The following is an 18,383-nucleotide window of genomic DNA, read 5'->3' on the forward strand; positions in this document are numbered from 1 at the left end:
AAGTACCGTCTGAATCCACTTCAAGAAGAGATTGCTTCAAAATTAACTCATTTTTTGACCCCTGCGGCGCACCGTATCGTTGCGCTTTGCTGTCATTCGGATGTATTTTAAAGCTCTAAAGCCTACACTTTTATTACTGAAATGCTGGAAAGTATTTACAAGAATAATCTTTCATCACCACTCAAAAGAGTAAAAGAAGTAAAACACGTAAACATTTGAAATGAGCTGTTATTACGGCAGCAATTAACGTTATATAGGTTAATAATTTACAGCATTGAATTAACTTATTTCCGCTCATTTCTAAAAAACTTTTTTTTTTTTAAACAGAAGACTTAAATAATTAATAATTTTGTATTATTAAATTAAATATGATTTTATTCTTATTACTCCAAGCATCTGATATTTTCACAGCAGACAGTCATTCGACTGACCACGTGAGCCGTGTTCCCAGGTGAGGAGGATCACAGAACTCGCTCCTCCCCTGGGAATAAATCACCATCCGAATGCACGAGTTTTATCACTGTGGTGGCATGCAAATGTATCTTTACGGACGTCCACATGAGAAACAATTATTGTCCGAATAATGCTAAAGACTCCTGAAAAATCTGGTTTCCACAAAAATTAACCAGCACATCCAACACTGCTGATAATAAAAATGCTTCTTGAGCATCAAATCATCACGTTAGAGTGATTTCTGAAAGATCATGTGACACTGAAGTCTGAAGGAATGAAGCTGAAAATTTTGCTTTACCATCACAGGACAGGAACAAATTACACATTAAAATATACAAAAAATTAGGGGTGTAACGAAACCATTATATTGAGATATCGGGAGGGGGGAAAAAAATGCAACGATAGGTTTCAATTAGGGCTGGGCGATATGGCCCTAAAAAAATTATCACGATATAATTTTCCATATCAGTCGATATCGATAAATATCACAATAAATGTAAAATCTTTATTTCTTTAAAATTTAAAGACATATTTTTGCTCCTGAGTGAAAGATGTAGAAAACAGACAGTTAACTGTGGTTTTAAACTATCCTTTATTGTCAAACCAACACTTCACAAACAGGTGAACAATTTATTAAAACTAAGGTAGATTTATTTATTAAAATATTAATTGTGGTCAGCATTTTTTACTCTACACTGTATATCAATAATATCATTACTTAACCGTGTAAGTAGTAAAACACTAAAAACGCAAACGGGCAAAAATATATTTAAAAAAATAAAAAGGTCCCCTGTGCATCTCTCTCTCACACACACACACACACACACACACACACACACACACACACACACACACACACACACACACACACACACACACACACACACACACACACACACACACACACACGGCTGGCCGCGAGAGGAGGGAGAGAGCAAAGTTCAGTATTTGTGAATCTCCAGTGAGGGCTGTCTAGTCTATTTTATTCACTTTATACATCGGATTAAATTATTTCTCTTTTGATACAGGCGATGCTGAGTCATTAACACATCATCAAAGACAAAAAATTATGATAGCAATCGTGTACAATGTTTTAGTGAATATAGTTTGGTAGAGTTAGCTTGTTGTCAGTCACCCATCACAACTAACAAGGTGATATTAGCCTGTGTGTGAATGAAGTTAATGTAGATTTACCTCTGGGCTCAATGTTATATGGAAGAACTTCTTCATTCTTCAGAACTTCGAAGAAGCACGATCATTTAATAATGAAATTCCGTGTGGTGAACGTGAACCTATGATAAGCAGTCCACGTAGCCTTCGTTTGCTGTTTTATGTCGGATGGGATCGCCAAAATATCTCCAAACCACTGAAGTTGAGCGAACTAACTTGTCAACGGTATCTGTGTCATCCGAGCTGATCGTGAGCGCTGCATTTTCTTCACTATTGGTCATTTTTATCGCTCCACTTCACTCCGATCCTCCAAGCCTGTCAGCCACAGACTGTAAACAACAGCGCGTGCAGCACCCTGAAGCCCGGTCTGCAATACGCATGCGCAGCATTACGCATAACGCGCAAGCATTATATCGGAATTTATCAAACTGTTGTTATCGTTTTATCGTGGGAAAATTATATCGTGATAATTATAGTTATCGGTTAATCGACCAGCCCTAGTTTCAATGTAAACTATATAATTTGCGATATAGAGTTAAGCCGAGTTCACACTGCCAATTTTAGCCCCGATTTTGAGTCGCCGACAGGTTTTAGACAAATGCCCGAGATCATAGGCAAATCGGTTCTCATGCACGCAAGTGACAATCACGGAGTGTGAATGATAAAAGACGCGATCAGAGAGAATCACAGACGAGTCGCTGACGCCCACAAGATATTTGGCATGCTAATATCTGGACCTGTCTGCTGTGTGAAATGAGTTCTGACTGAAAATCACATCGGCGATGACCGACAGCCAATGAAAGAGTGAGATACAGGGCAGCGGGAGGTTCAGGGAGGAGTTATAGAGCAGAATATCAGTATTTTAATACATATATTTAAAATTCTATCAAACAGAAACAAAGCCCAAACATTTGCACGTCCAGCCGCAGCAGTAGCACATTGCAAAATAATTTATTTACCTCAAATTCTCTTTGCAGGACACAAGCCTTGCTCACTCTGTCTCTCCAACAAATTCCTCCTACCTAATCTTTTTTTCTTTTTCTCCACAAATCAGCGCACAGACAATTTGGAGTGCAAACTTTCCGCAGGTTATCATTTTTAACAACTCCAAGTCTCGCGCGAGAACTCCGGTCTGACGCACGTGATCTCACTGTGTTTACTTGTCACATCGCACGTGTAGTTGGGAAACGTAGTTTGCGCACCAGAGAGAGAGAGAGAGTTCTCGGCAATTGTTCCTCCTGTTTAGTCAGGCAGTGTGTCGACCCCTCTGTTGCCGATCCACCGTGCAGTGTGAAAAGAGCAGTGACCCGACGAGTTTAAAAATCGTGCAGTCTGAACTAGGCTTTAGTTTTATATAGACTGAGCAATAATATACCCAAAATATAAATGTCATTTCAAACCAATAAGATTTGTTCAACTTCCAAACACAAATGAAGATATTTATGAAACCAGAAACCTGAGAGATTTGTGTCCCTCCATTTAAAGTCAATTTCTCTAAAACTTAAGACCCCAAAAAACAGACATCATAAACAGTCAATTGAGTGCACCGATACCAGTATGGTGTCAGTCCGATACTGTGCTCAAGTACTCATACTAGTAAAACTACAACCGCACCCGATACCACTCTAACGCACCTTCGGACGCGGAGCCGCACGGGGTTACATTCGCCGCGCACACCGCCAACTGAAAAGGGGTCTCACGCTTTCAACGCGCACAACTGCGATGCCTATTTATTGCCGAGCGCACCTTCTCACTAGAGCGGACCATAGAGGTGAGGACTTGGCAGCGAGTGGGCTATAAACCAAGCTGAACCTCTCGTCACGCAGATACCTCTCGGTAGTGAATAGTGTTGAAAGTTAAAGTCTGTTTAGTAAGCATGTGCGATCCATTTGAAAGAACACTATTACCGCTATTGCCATCCTGAATGCTGCTAAAAATAGATTCATTGTATGCGAATGCTGGCCTTGCATTATGATCACTGTATTAAACTTGAAAGTTCACTGAAGCAACGTCAGCCATTATAGACATATTGATTCAAATTAACAGCGTTCTCAACAGAGTCAATGGACAGCACAGGACTAATACATCAAACCTAATAGCCTATCATAAACAGATTTCCTCAAATAAATGCAAGTTCACAATAAACCACAGCAACTACTTGGGATGAATGTGCTTCTCGTGTGTGAAAAGTAGCTGCACACATGATGAACGGCAAAATCGCAAAAAACTTGCCATTAATTGTTATACTAGTTTGACATAACATGCAAGAAAACAGAAAAGTTTTATGTAAGCTTTCACAATCCACCCTCACCTTTGTGGACATTTACCTGAAGCTGTCGCGAGCGTCAGAGAAAACCAACGCATGCAAAGCCTGAGGTAAAATTAAATGATTTTGTTTTGCTGCAGACACACTTTTAATAATAAATTAATTTCAAGATATAACATTAACATGACCGTGATTTAAACTGTCTTTGATAAAATAAAATAAAATAAAAATAAATAAATAAATAAATAAATATATATATATATATATATATATATATATATATATATATATATATATATATATATATATATATATATATATATATATATATATATATATATATATATATATATATATATATATATATATATATATATATAGCGACACACATACTGTAGTAAACAGGGACATTCAAATGCTAGTAAATGCAGAATATGAATTTTGGATGAACTAGCATTTTATAGTTTGGAAATAGTCATTTTGACATGGTTTCTTCTGATCAGAACTGTGATTGATTTCATTGATTGTGTGGCATGGGACACGGTTTTAAAGCTGTAGGAGATCACAGACATAAGGGCAGTTTCAACCGATTTTAACATTACAATCCTCTGAATGCACACACTAGAAGATTCATCTGGGCTGAGACCACACACACACACACCTGTCGATTGTAGTAACATTTCCACAGGGAGACAAGATCTTATGGAGACTCATGAGATCAAACATGACTTGAGAAGAAAAACAAATGGAGGACGATCGATGTGGTCAGCTGGTTCTCCTGGCGTGAGTTTCGTTTTACAGGGAAGAATTACAAAGGAGAAAGAAAGAGAATATGGGACCTCTTTCTCAATACTCCACTTTCGTGGCATGTTTGTGACTGTCAAGTTGTTGCTGTAAAACCACACAACATCCGGTTGGTGAAGCTTGCTTGGATCTCATTGGCTATGGCGGGTATGATGTCAGAGGCAGCCTGATAGAGTCATAAACAAAACAGGTTTGATATTTACGACTCGGGATCGTGTGTGCTCTGATTAGATCGGGAGCAGTAAAATTATCGTAATGACACCACACAATTGAGGATGTTTTGGACAAAAAGTTGTTTTTGACGAGCATTGAATCAGGCCACGCTCCCCAATCGCTTGGGGATGTAAATTGGGCTCAAAATCTTCAAGTGTGTGGCCAGCCTAAGAGATCCAACTAATCCCTGCATCAAAAGCACAATAAAAAAGAAAAAAGGTTTATTGAATTTCAGTGACATTGCTACATTAAACTACTACATGTTCAAAATAATACATCAGAGGAATATTTGTGGGTTCTTATAATAATAATAATAATAATTTTAAAATAAATAAATCCAAACTTTTGTACAGCAAAAAAAAAAGCACAAGTAGACTGAGACAGGTAATAGTTTATGATTTTTCTTCCTTTTTGAAGCTTGTCAGCTAGCAGACACTATAAACATTCATTGCATTGAAAAGAACAGCATGAACATTTTTCAAAAATGTTTAATTTTGAATTAAAAGCGAAATGCGAAGCAAACGTTACACACTTTTTGAGTGAGTTATTGCTTTAAAAAAAAAAAAAACTAACATGTAAAGGTCTTCGGAACAAGCACAAATACAGCAGAGCTGACACCGATAGATGCATTGACCAGGTGAGAGGGATCTTCTATTCCAAACGTGAAGAAGTTAGAAAGCTTGTATCTTTCAGTTCAAGAGTAGGTGAATGAAAGAAAGCGAAAGAGAAAGTGTGAATCTGTGTGGGTGTCCCCAAATATAATAAACTCAGAAATAAGACATGAAAGAACTTTATAAAAAGGTTCCAAGCACTAGTGCAAACATATCGCCCACAGTTAAAAACGGAGCTTCAAAGCCCACAATCAGACAAAGAGCAGACGAATACAACGGTGTAAAGAAATGATGCATTGTTTTGTTTCAAAGTGACACTCCAAATCCCATCAGGAGCATCCTCGTCTAATGAGGTCACTTCCTACTCCAAACAGTAGCAGACCCACATCCAATTTCCTCTTTCCTCAAAGCTGTTAAAAGAATCTTCCTGCATCTGGCTCATTGTCATTGCCAAGTCCAGTGAAGCCCAAGTTGATGATGACATTTTATTATTTGTACTACTTTTAACTGGATAGTGGCAAAGGTGGCGGGATGTATTGTGAACTAAAGTTGCCTGCACGCTATTTGTCGAAGCATGCGCACTATTCAACAGGCCTCGTCTCCCATGTATGTGGGTTTTTAATAAATGTGAGCAACAATATAAAAAAGGCATATAGTTGGGTCAGCAGAATATTACACCAAATCAAACCAGAAGAAACTGTGCTTCTCCACATGAGAACCATTTCCGTGCTGTTTCTAACAGTGAAATTATTTTTCCTGATGTGACATCAATTGGCCATATCATCGGAGGCAGTCACATTCAGTACAAGCTCTGGTGTGATGTTGAGCCACTACCAGAGACCGAACGGCTGCAGAATTCAGATCATTCTCTGGCCACCGCACAGTGGGACTTCAATGTGTTTAAGGACAGAGAGAATGAGAGATAGACATTCACCTAGTGTGGCGGCAGAGGCAGATTCTGTGTATGAGATAAACACATCAAGACAGTTTTTAATATTTCTTCAACACATACAAACACTTTTTAAAAAAGGTTTGGTTTAACTTGAGAAAATTATGACAAATATATGTACAGTATAATTTAGCTACATCTCAGTATAATAATACAACAAATTATTATTAAAACTATAAAGGAATAATCAAAAAATGTCCTCTGTGTTTTAATTTTAATAGTAAAGCTCTGTTGTGAAGCACTTTATTTGACAAAAAAAAGGTAAACTAAATGAATGTTTTATGCCTTTATTTGATTACCAGAAAACCCCCCCCGTAAAAAACAGATTTTCTGTGGGATTTCAAAGAAATGAAAATATATATTGTGTGTGTGTGCGCGTGTGCGTATGTATGTACACACACACACACACACACAGAGTTTTATTTGTTTTTGTGAATTAGATTTTGACATGAGAACTTAAAATAAAACGGAATTTGAGAAAGAAAAAGAAAAAGTTATATTTCAATGGACCATAAACATATCATTTTTATGAAACTTTTAATAAAGTGTTGTTAAATTGTACGGTTCATGATTTTAAATAATTAATGGTGCTTTTTGATTATAAAAATTGTCATTAACCATTAAAAAGGAGGCAATATTTTAAAAATTATATTATATATATATATATATATATATATATATATATATATATATATATATATATATATATATATATATATATATATATATATATATATATATATATACAAATCAAAAAATAGATTTTATTGGATTTTAAAGAATGCATGAATGGAAATTAAAACTAAACAAAAAAAAAGTTACAATAAAAAAAGTTAGTCAACACTAATCCATTGTGAATTTAGTACACACACACACACACACACACACACACACACACACACACACACACACACACACAATTATCAGTCTTCTATGCAATAGATTAACATCAGACAAAAAAGTTCACTTCAGCATTTAGTACATCATGAGGGTGGGTTATTAATGGAAGTTTTCATTATGGGGTGATTGTTCCTTTAAATCTGCTTTGAAAGCATGAACAGCATAACTTTTTAACAAGCTCACAAAACACAAAACATTTATGACTTCTCCTCGCCTCCCCTTGTTTTCTGTCAATCACTTCAAGGCTTTCCTCATTCAGCACCTAAAAACATCCTTCAACCAGCCCGTGTCTACGCCCAGGGTTATGTTATAGTCAATCTCTATAACAGTTTTATAGTTATGTGCTAATTAAAGGCTTACAAAATTTGTATCCATACCGAGCCAGGAGACGGCAGACACACACAAAGAGGCGCTAACAAACGCATGATGCGCATGAGATGCAGTGATGCACCTCAACCGGGTGTCGTCATGAGCCTGTCAGATAATGTTGCCTCAAATGATAGGTTCTTTTGTGTGCGAACACACATAGACCCTGCCTTCAATCAGAAGACGGTGACGCAAGCAGACATGGTACGACTTAACCTTTTGCGGCAAGGAGATTTCACAATAGCATTCCACACATGCTCCAACAAACCAGTTTAGCTGTTCAGAGAAGAACCTATAGGCTTCCCTAATGCATCAAATGTATAAAATGTATAACACTTTTCAAACACAGACTCTGAGAATCACACAAAACTAAAGTTTGTACAGTCAGTGCTTGGGACTGACAGCGATATTTCACTGATTCTTTACGCAAATGCTAAAAAACACATCTCAACAAACCATTTTTCGTTGAATCTGTTCAGAGGGTCACCTAACTGTTCAAAAGTGTGTAATGTTTTTGAAAGTAGTATTGTATGGTTGCCAAGGCTGCATCTACTTGGATCAAGAACACAGTAAAAATGTGAATATTGTGAAAAATCGTGAAAATAAAACTACATAAACCGATACAGCTGAGCGGTCATACAGAGCTATTGCTGCTGCTGTGTGTCATGTGAGAAGCATGACGCTTTGCCATGGAAACATTAATGCCTGGTTCAGACTACAAGATATTTTTGTCTGTTACGATAGTTACTGTGTCAGATTACGCGATTTTTACTCCTAAAATCTTGTCGTGTCCTGGATTAGAAACATGTCAGACTACACGTTGCTACTTGACCAATCATCGCTTGTTGTCACGACGTGCGTGATGTCATCAACTTTCAGAAACAAGAGCGTAAACAAACAATGTCCGAAGCAGCGTGTTTTGGCTGTTTTATGTTTTAAAAAGCTCAAAAATAAAAATAAAACCCAACAAAGGACACGTTCCTGGTTTGCTGGAAGATGACATAATGGCCTGTCAATCCTCCAAAGAGAACTTGAGGTAAAATATTGTTTGTTTTATATTAAATATTTAGTTATTAGCCAGTAGTAAAAGCTTGCCACCACAACGTATTTGTAAAACATCTTTTAAGCTTACATTCCAGTAACGTTACTCACAGGGTTCCTGAAGGGCTTCCGCTATCGTTCGCCAGCATTTTTCTTATTTGGTTGTGGTAGTCTGTCGATGACACATCGTACAGGCAGGAATACTGTTGCCACAACTCCACGAACCTTTCCTCCATTTTATAATTCCACCTAAAGTTAGCCGCTCCGTCATCTCTCTTGCGTTTCACCGTGTTTGAAAGCTGTGTATGAAAACTGTCTGTGCTCCGGTTGGTCAGCGTCACACGTGACAGAACCCGTCGTGAAGGACCGCAAAAAAAATTAAACATCCTAGTCTTTTTGTCATGACGTCGTGAACTATCGCAGACATGGATTCGGTTGTCGTATACTATGACACACTATACGAGATCACACAGATCGTGCCAAATTCGGGCTAATATCGTGTAGTCTGAACCAGGCATAAGGCGATGCGTTCCAAAATATTTAGCCAGAGAATATGGTCATATTAATGCAAAATAATGCTGTACTGAAGCTGGTTTGTAGCAGACTAAGAATACAGACTACTTTGCTGTTTTTGTTATTATAATTTCACTAGTATTGTGTTTTGTATCTATGCAAGTATACTTTAAACAAATTGTTCAATTTAAAGAATAATAAAAAAAAAAAATTTAATAAATAAAAAGCCATTCTTCATTGTCATCCACCGTCGTTTTGTGGCTTTTTTTTATTAAAGTATCGGTTGAGGCACCGGAATCGTTAAAAAAACCCAAAAGATACCCAACCGTACTTCAGTGTCACATGATCCTTCAGAAATCATTCTAATATGTTGATTTGCCGCTCAAAAAAAAAAATTTCTGCTTATCAATGATGAGAACTGTTTGGACTAGTGTTGGGTGATATTCTCCAGACATCATCCTATCATCAGCCGTGAGATCGCTGACAATATTAGGGTCAATGACGAATAAGGTTTTTAAAAATGTAAAAAAATATAATGGAGATCTAATTAATCTTGAAATCATTTTTTTGTTTAACTAAGTGTTAACAATGAAATTATGTGGTTTTTACAATCAATTAACACTGCTTTTGACATTTTTTACAAGATGTAAAAAATGTGACACTAAAAAAGTCATTCGGTTTAACCATGAATATATTTTAAATAATTCATTAGCAGATAATTATTCATGAACAAACCTGATTTGACATTGATGTTGAGATAGTATATAGTGTGTAATACAGAAGAAATATAAAATAACATTATCACTGGTCTCATAAATATACATTTTTATTCAACCACTCTAAACCCACCAACCTATTCAAGTAAAACATTGCACAGGAAAATCAGAAAAGGGCAAATGTAGGGAAAAAAGCCTAATATGCTTTATATTTGTATTATTGTAGTTCCTTTTAGTTATTAAAAACAAAATTATTCAATTTAAATATTTACTACATTGGTTTTACCGAATGACCAAGGCTGGTTATACCGAATGACTATGTCTGCTACCCTTGACTATTTAAGACAATACACAGACACAAATAGCAACAAAAGAACATTTTATTGGTAACATTTAATTGTTATTGGAACAAACATATTTAAGAAAAACTCATATTGTAATGATATAAGTAATTAAAACACTTAAATGTTTAATTGTACATGGAACAAGTGTTTAAATGGTTAAACGATGAGCTGCTATACATTCATGAAAGCAACAAAAGAACATTTTATTGTTAACATTTAATTGTTATTGGAACAAACATATTTAAATAAAACTCATATTGTAATGATATAAGTAATTAAAACACTTAAATGTTTAATTGTACACAGAACAAGTGTTTAAATTGTTAAACGATGAGCTGCTATGCATTGATGAAAGTCATCCAGTCTCTGGAGCATAATCTTGAGGACCGTGAATTTAGAGGTTCTGGCTCACTAATTTTTGCATGCACATCTTCTTTAAAGTAAAATATCTTGTCTGGTTTGGCTGGCCAGATAAAGATATTTCTCTCCCCTGACTGCTGCATGCAGTTGATCTCAATCTCATCTTCAATCACCTCGAGGGCCTGGCCTACAGAATGATGGGCAAAACTGGCTAGGATGTTCTAAGTGGTTGCTAGGGAGTTGTTAGGGTGTTCTAGGTGGTTGCTATGATGTTGCTAGGAGGTTGGTAGTTATCACAGATAGTTACTATGGAGTTTTTATAGAGTTCTTAGCATGATTTTGCACTTAGCTAATCACTATTAGCATGGAATTATTCATTTGTTAGCATGTGTAGCATGATGGAGCTCCTGTTTGCTAGCATGAGTCAAAAGGACCAAAGCCTATGTCTATACAATGTTTTGAATCAGAGATATAGGTCTTGCTAAATGGTTGCTAGGGTACTCTGTTTGGTTGCTAGGGAGTAGCTTGGCAGCTGTCAATGATGATAGGCTGCTTGTCAGTATGAATGATATAAAGCAACCACAATGCTTCTAGGACATTCAGATTCAAAGATATCCCTAGTTGGGTTTGTGTTGCTAGGGTGGTCAACAGTGGTTGCTAGGGCGTGGCTAGGAACTGTTGAAGTTGATTGATGATTAGCTGTTTGCTCCCCCAAGTTAAACGAGCCAACCCTCATGTTTTTATGACACTTCTATCCAAAGATGTCCCTTTTGATCTCTTTGATCAGTCTATGGGATCAGTTGCTAGGGTGCTCTAAATGGTTGCTTTGGTATAATATAATAGTAATAATAATATAAATAATAAAAAAAATATATACCTCTCTCTTCTTTTGGCAAGTAGCTCTTCTTTTTTAACAGGATCAGCATTGATCCTTTCCCAATAGCGAGCTGCTTTTTTCCTTATTTGATAAAGGCATCTGCAAAAGTAAAATTCAGTAAAAAATTATGTAAAAATATCCTCTGGACATTTCCTATTAATAAAATGTTGTATTTATTTATTCCAGATATGTACAAATATGATCAACATGCATTGCTGTCATTCGGTACAACCAGTAGGTCATTCGGTATAACCAGAATTTTGGTATTACCGAATGACAATTTTGGTATTACCGAATGACGAAATATACAAACAGTGCTAACAGGCTGATATCTATCTAGCTAGCTAAGCATCTAGCTATCTAGCTAGCAAAAGGGACAATCAAACATTTTATATTCAGTACAAATTTTAAAAATATTACAACATTTTCCATGTTTTATTGCGGTTGTACCGAATGACCTGATATTTCGGGACATGCATATGAGCAAGTGGAAACATGATTTTTTCAAATAGTTAAGGGAGAGTTACTTACTTTGCTTCACAACCGTGTGGTCCTTTGCAGGTGTCTGAATGATGTTAGATCCTGTCACATGATATTGACAGCATGACTTGATCCAAAATGGTGCCTTTATACTGGTTACTCCGAATGACATCAATGAAATTCATTTTTCCGGACATTCTTTCTCAGAACAAAGCAATGACTTCTACACATAATTTCAATACCATTTTGCACTATGTTGATATATGATGATATAAAATCATGCCAGAATAAAAAATATAATTTTATTACATTTTAAGATATTTTAATCACAAATGAAATGGCTGTATTGGCCTTTGGACGGTTAAACCGAATGACATTTTGACACTTCAAAGTCGTTAAAATACCGTTATATGTAGGAAGATATAATTAAAACCTTTTGGATTCAATAAAAGAGATCAAGTTGTACTATCTTACATACTTTGGCTGTCATATCTTTATTTTTTATTATTATTAAGGCCTTTGGACAAAAAAATGACACGTCACGTCATTGACCCATTATCACATTATAACAATATTAACTATTGGGGGTGCAAAAGTTTATTTATTTAATTATTTATTTATTTACTTTGTATTATCATCACGGAAAATGAGAATTATTTTAATAAACGCCAACTCTGGTCGGGCCAATCACATCGTGTATAAGAGTCGGTGGGCGGGGCTTAGCATAATGACGGCCGAGTTGTGCTTGCGTGCTTCTTCTGGTAAACTCTGAAACTGGCGAACGGCGGTCTTTCGAATCAGCTTCGACCACAACTCTGGAAGACTTGGAGTTAAGCTTTTCTCTGAGAAAAGAACGGCACTGAAGTCATTCTTAAGAAGGGAAGATGCTGAGTTTTGCCGACCAGATACTGCGAAAGTTTAATCTTTCAACTAGCTCTGGTTGGTTGTAGCGCTATCCAATTGCGTGCACGCCGTGCAGAGGGAGTTTGAAAGACCGTTTATCCCGCCTCTCGGATTGAGCCCTGTCAATGGTGAGTTTCCAGACCAAACATCTTGATGTGGGTCTGGCTTGTCAGGCTATCAAACCGGTAAACTATTCCCTGAAATTGAAATTAAAAACGGACTGAGCTTTTGGCATCTGACGCTGCATGAAAGGTGCATTCATTCTCTCAACACAACGAGAGCTCAGTACTGATAGCTGTATATAAAAGCATCCTAATTTATTGGCTTAATATTTCTTTTGTGAACCATACATTAATGAAGACAAATTAAAAGAATCATTATTTCTTGTTAAACAAGTTGTCTCAAGTGTATGTGATGTCATAGGAAATGTCTTTGATGAACAAAGTTTATAAGAACAACATTTAAAAAGAAAAAAATAGAACTCTTTTATAGTAATGCAACCGCAAAGCAATTTGGGGTCTCGTGCTCTCAACACGCACTGCCTCCCACTCCGCGATGACGCCGTTTTTGCCATGCGCACCTTCACACTCGTGCGGACTGGCTTAAGAAGGATTTCTCAAACTTTTGTCTAACTAAAGTCTCCAAACTGTTCACAGACCATACATACAAACACCCATTTACAGATGTATCCTACCATTTTGCCTTCTTTTTTATTTTTCAATTCAACTCAGAAACACCAATCCTGAAAAACACGGTTCTACACAATACACACATGCTGTTTGAATGTTTAAATGCCCTTTCCATCAGGCGTGTGTCTGTTTCCTCCACAGCACCTGAACACTTTCCAAACGCATTAGCCGTAAACTGTGCAAGCCTGGGCTGAACCCAGCGAACTTAAACAGTAGACAAATGTTCAGTGCCTCTATCCCTTCTCCTCCTCATTCTCTCTAAATGCAGCGCTGCACTCTTGGCCGTGTATGTTCCTTTGTTCATTGGAGTGTCTGTGTCTGTCTAGTGAAGTGAGCTCTCCTGATCTGAGACCACCGCTGGCATGGATCACACTCGCTCCTGTGTGTGTGTGTGTGTGTGTGTGTGTGTGTGTGTGTGTGTGTGTGTGTGTGTGTGTGTGGTGGAAGGCTCTCCTGCTTGGCTACCAGAGTTGGCATGGCGTTCCCGTTCCCGCTCCCTAAATGCAAGACTAAACTTCTGTTTCTGTGTGTGCGCTGCTGGCATGGAGCTGCAGGCTTCTACAGGCCGCCAAAGGCCTGGCGCCATGGTGACATGATGTCAGACGACCAGCTGGTGAGAAGGGTGATCTGCACTGGCACGTAAGTGTGTGCACGTGCATGCACGCATTCACACACAACTGGAGAAAATGAGCATGCTCATACACACACCTAATGAATACTTCATGTGCACAATGTACAGATGGCCACTACACATTTTCATAATCGACTAGTCAGTAGGGTTGCTTGAATAACTAGTTAACTAATTTTAGTCTTAAGAAAGGTCTGAATAATTGGCTGTTCAGGTTTAATTTAATACAAAAATGTATTTAGTACGCACTAAAAAGTTTAAAACAAGAAAAGAGGCAAAAACACAAATCACTTAAAATAACTAAAATTAAAACAGGACAAAAACTTATTAAAAATATAGTACTATCTCAGTGATATTCAACACTAGCACTACAATTCTAGTCGATATGCTTATAGTTTTTAAATTACATGATACAAAACAAAAACAAAATGATTTAAAAAAAAAAAAAATCAACCTTCTACAAGGTAATTTAGACAAGGTAACATTACAATGTGCAAAAAAAAAAATTATACCTTGTTGCTATAAAGTATATAAAGCTATTTTAATGCCAAAAAGGCTAGAAATTGTCAAGGGTGTAAGGTGTAAAAAAAAAAAAAAAAAAAAAAAAAAAAAAAAAAATCTGATTTAATTTCATAAACATCCTTTAGAGAACTTTTTGGAATATTATATATAATATGAAATTACAAATAACATAACACAAAAGATGATATTTTAATAAATGTGTTTTGTTCCTGTTTTTTCTTTACCCCAATTATTTTTTCCATTTTCCATTTTGTATGGACAAAAAAATTGGGGAACTGATTCATTCTTTTTCACAAAAAAAATATTCAGGTCAGCAAATTATAACAATTTTCACATTAACTAGCAAAAACACTTGTAATTTGCAGTTCGGTTTTATATCGATTCCAGATTTTCAGGACACACACAAAAACGCAGCCAGACATCCAAAAAAAAATGACACTGTTAAATTCGGGTCCATTTAGCAGGCTGGCACACAGACCCCCCCACATACACTTATGAACTGGCACACAGATGCTCTGGCCCAAACTGCTCTTGGCTTGGTGGGTGTAAGCTGGCAAGCTGAACCTCTCCATATCCCACAGAGCCTGAAACTGTGAACACGTACAGCGTAAATGACACAGCTTTAGGTCAGCAGCACCCACCACCCCATGCACCAGAACCATATTCTTGCAGCAGGACTGAAAGAAGACTGTGCTAACAGTCTTAGCACATGAGACTAATTCTAAAGTTGAAAATGAGAATGAGGGAAGTAGGAAATTAAGGCAAAAGCCAATTAGAAACCTTCTCATTACCACCTTTCCTCTGTTGACTCAAGTACAGCCAAAATGCTAAGCATGGTATGCAGTGGGTGGCAAATGCAGAAAACACTGGATATCCTACTCAAAATCAGTTCAGCATTTATAAAATTAAACAAAAATAACAACACAAATTCTTTAAACACTTTCATACTGACGTTTTGCTTGAATAGAAATAAAACCCATTCAGTTCAGTCTGACAACGGATGCTCTGATTATAAACTGAATACGTCTGCTCCATACAGCTGAGAGTAAGAAGAGACGACTGACAAGACGATGGTGGGGGATGTTGTGCACAATAGAATAGATCTTGAGCATCATTGACAAATATCTTCTCTCGTAAACTGTGCAGACACCACCACAACTCCTTATATACACACATACGCACAGTACAGAAGCGTGATGGTGAATTCAAAAATCGTAAAAGTGAAAAGAGAGCACGCTTTCACAACCCTGCATACTGATAGAGGTAGCTTGATGTCCACAAATGAAATACAATATTTCCAATCTCCAAAACACCCACATCACCGATGTTTACCAGTGTCAAAATTTCCCCACGATGACATCCTTGCTCATCCTAACTTGCAGTGAAAGAAAATTAAAGAGAAGTTTCAAGATCCCATCAAGCAGGTATGACATTTGGTTTTAAACTTACTTGACAACTGTTTGAAAAAACTGTTCTATATAGTATTAATATAGGTAGCATTAATGAAATTCAGACATTATAGCCGTGTGTGTGTGTGTGTGTGTGTCTTCAATGCATTTAGGGGTGTGGTCCTGGTCAAGACAATCTCCTGAACTCCAAACTGAATGTCACAAAAAAAAAAAAAAAAAAAAAAAAAAAAAAAAACATGGTTACTATCTAATAGAACCATGGTTCATTTTCATAAGAGTATGTTTGTGCTATACATTAAATGTAAACGAAAAAAAGTTACTACGCAAAAAGAGTTTACATGATTAAAAATTATACATTAAAATGATATTAAAGAAAGAAAAAACAAAAGAAAGAACTTTCCAAACAGAGGAATGTTCTGCAGTAACACACGCATGCACAAATGTAACCTGTTAATGTCATTTCTTTATCGTTATAGAAGCTAGAACAAAACAGTGTTATTTTGTTTAAAAGAAGAGGGTCTGTACTATCTTTTGATATATTGCATATTCAGATATACAGTGAAATAGATATACAAGTGTGAAAACACCATTAGTTAGTGTGGTTCTTGACTCACTGCACTGACTTGCTGAAGCACCTACAGAAACCTACCAATTCAAACATACTAAAAGAATGATTAAGGAACTAGAACCAGAATCCTTCAATTTCTTTTGATTGCCATCCCTACTCTCTACTGTTCGCCTGACACTCAAAAAGCCATAGTGAATAAGAAAGCCAAGACAGACAACCGGGGGCTTTGTCTGCATGAATCAATGTTACTTCATAGTCCCACTGCACATTACCATGAATGAGATCCAAACAATTGCATGAATTTCACACAGCGTCTGCGCAGAAGGTAAAGGAGCATCCCAGATCTTAATACCTAATTCCTAAATTAAGCTTGGCAAAATAGTAAGCGCACCAAGATTAGTAGATCAGTATGGTTTCGCGCAGAGATTAAGAGAGCATTTTTTTGTTAAAGCTGCTCTGGATGACAGCTGTGAGGGTGGACAGATGGTGTGCTGGCCTGTAGGGGAGAAGCCAACGAGACTGTCAGGACAGGGTTACTTGGTCACCAGCGAGAAACCGTGAGACCAAAAAGCTTATAGCTGCAGCGCAGCACCCAGCGGCCATGATTAGCATTTAATGATGCTTGCATACTGAGAACACTACTCTCGGAGACGAATATGGTTATGCACAAAAAAAAACGACAAAGTCTTTAGACCGCTAATCTAAATACCGTTACAACTACCGCTAGGTAAGAAATAAAATCAATTTAGAAAACTACAGTGGAAAATGCTAATGCAAATGCTGGTCTAAGTTGAAGATAAAAAAAAAAAGAAGTTTGCGTCAATGTATTTGGATATTGCTATGAAATATCCAGATAAATATTGCAAAAAAAGCAAATACTTATTGCCACCGAGAACCGTTGTTACACTGTAAAAAAAATTTGTTTGTTTTTGTTGGTTTCACTTAAAAAAGTAAGTAACCTGGTTGCCTTAAAAAAAAATTATTGAGTTTATTGAAATAAAAAAATTGAGTTGATACAATGAAGGACATTTGTTTAATAAATAGAAACTCAAAATATTATTGTATCTGAACCACATAAAAAATTGATAAATCATGAAAATAGCACTATTTGGCATGTTTCACTGCATCATCATAAATAAAACACACAATTACCCAAAATGCTTACAAAATCTTTTAATAATATTTTAAGAAAGGTTGTCGAAACTCAAAAAAGGTTCATTGTATTAACTCAAAATTTTAATTTCAATGAACTCAAAATTAAGGCAACCAGGTAACTTTTTTTCTAAATAATTTTTTACAGTGTAGTAAACAAGTGCAAAAGGAGGAGGGTTAAGTATGTTCAGGAAGTATATTGATATAAAAGGTTCTTCTCAGTTAAAATGCTTGAGATCTTTACCACTGTATAAATGTGGTTAGCAGGAGTTTAAGCTCTCACGCTCTACATTCGCTTGAGGCTACAATTTGGCTAACAGAGTTGGTGAACTGCCGGTCGATTTAATGCTGCTAGATTCTGTCTGAAAACAGACAATGATTACACTATTACACAACACCCCACTTCTAATCTGCAAATAAAAACTGCAAATTACATTTCGGGGCATTTT

General features: G+C 36.5%; 1 protein-coding gene across 3 annotated transcripts in view; it reads right to left on the reverse strand.

Moving 5' to 3' along the window:
* The window catches only part of bcl9 (BCL9 transcription coactivator), a 177,673-nt gene that overhangs the window by 34,774 nt on the left and 124,516 nt on the right, over positions 1-18,383 (reverse strand). The window lies entirely within an intron of this gene.

This window comes from Pseudorasbora parva, chromosome 4 (genome assembly GCF_024679245.1).
Source record: "Pseudorasbora parva isolate DD20220531a chromosome 4, ASM2467924v1, whole genome shotgun sequence".
In the NCBI taxonomy this organism is placed as follows: domain Eukaryota; kingdom Metazoa; phylum Chordata; class Actinopteri; order Cypriniformes; family Gobionidae; genus Pseudorasbora; species Pseudorasbora parva.